This window comes from Brassica oleracea, chromosome C6 (genome assembly GCF_000695525.1).
Source record: "Brassica oleracea var. oleracea cultivar TO1000 chromosome C6, BOL, whole genome shotgun sequence".
NCBI lineage: Eukaryota > Viridiplantae > Streptophyta > Magnoliopsida > Brassicales > Brassicaceae > Brassica > Brassica oleracea.
Genome location: NC_027753.1, coordinates 13,663,915 through 13,665,551, shown reverse-complemented (window position 1 = coordinate 13,665,551; position 1,637 = coordinate 13,663,915).

The following is a 1,637-nucleotide window of genomic DNA, read 5'->3' as shown; positions in this document are numbered from 1 at the left end:
ATACAAATATCACAGCATTAGGAATATTAGGTAGATGTGTTAGCGTCGACTCTTATGACCACGGCCCTTTCCTCGTTCTGTCTGCTGCTGAAATGAGTCGTACGCACCTATTGCTCTCAAATAATGCAAGTAGTCTGGGTCGATGTGTTCTTCTGGTTCCTCAATGCGTGTCAATTGGTAGCGTCTGAGCTCGGCTTTGCTTAGCTTGTATACATTAGTTACTCCTGAGGTTGAGCTTCCTTGAGTGCTTATTGATGTGGCTGGCTGAGCTGTGCTGACCGCTAATTGTTGTGGCGGTTGTTGTGGCTGGTTGAGCTGTGTTGACTGCTTCTTTGCTTCCATCAGAGTTGGTAGCTGTAAAATTTAACCAAATCTAGATCTTTACAATAAGGATAAAAACGATAATAAGAACATGCAATCCTAGCTAATTAACAAACCTATCTGATGAGGTAATTAGGGAAGACTAAACTTATAAATTTATGAAAGCTATATCTTTGGTTAAAACTACAAATTGAGACTACTGGTTATCTTTGAGAAACGTAAGGCTTCAAATCTTTGTGGATATATGAGGCTTGCGGTGTATTAGAAAGATCAGAGAGATGGATGAATAAGATCAGTGGTCTAGATGTCGATTACCTGTCTAAGATAATGCTCTAATCTAAACCGTGCCGGTTGAAACAGAATTGGGATAGGATTGTGAAGGCTCTTAGTGTTGTGGTGGCTTGAGATGGATTACGACCTATGAGAGAGACTTGTGGTGGTTTGAGGGAAGAGATGAATCGATTAGCGTAGTAGAATCTATAGGATGACTCCCTATATCAGGAAGATACGGCGTTACTTCCAATGGGTTCGACCAATGGGAGCCAATGGTGAGGATAACGTAAACTAATAATCTCATCCGTTGAATCATTCCAATCCAATGGTATAAAAAATTTTTTTTTGAAGTTTCCCTTCAAACAAATTTGAAATATGGTTCTAATTATGTCATTCGAAATAAAATGTAGGGACCGTACATGAAAGGATCCAAAATTGCAATATATGGAATCACATATTAAACTAAATTGATACCATAGAAATACTAATTATTGTTTACATGATATAAATTTAAAACAATTTAAAGCAAATTATTAAATAAAGGGAAAACAAAGTCTTCATAGCATTATAAAAAATGGCTAGACTTGATGTAGTTTAACTATCCAAAAAATGAAAAGTGCAGATAATTAAGAATGCTATTGTTTGGGATGAAAAAAATTGTATTTTTTAAAACTCTAAAAAATCAAGTTTATTGGATTGTTTAAAAACAAAAAGAATAGCTTAAGTAATCATAAATAATTTAAGAATATATCAAGTCTTTTGAAGAACATAAACTGCGGTGTAGACAATAAAAGAAGTACCATGATATGGTCGAAATCCTGAAAATATATGATTTTCTTATGATTCCATATTGATTAGGAATCATGTAAATTAAGTAGATTTTGATATTTTTCTTATGATTCCACTGTACAATTATTTTTTTTTAATTCTCAGCCATGACTTCTTCTTATTCCTCGCATTGAGGGTTTATATGTTGCTCCTTTTTTATAGACGCATTGTTTATGTCCAAGTACAACTGCTTTGGCTGTGTAGAGTTTTGTCTC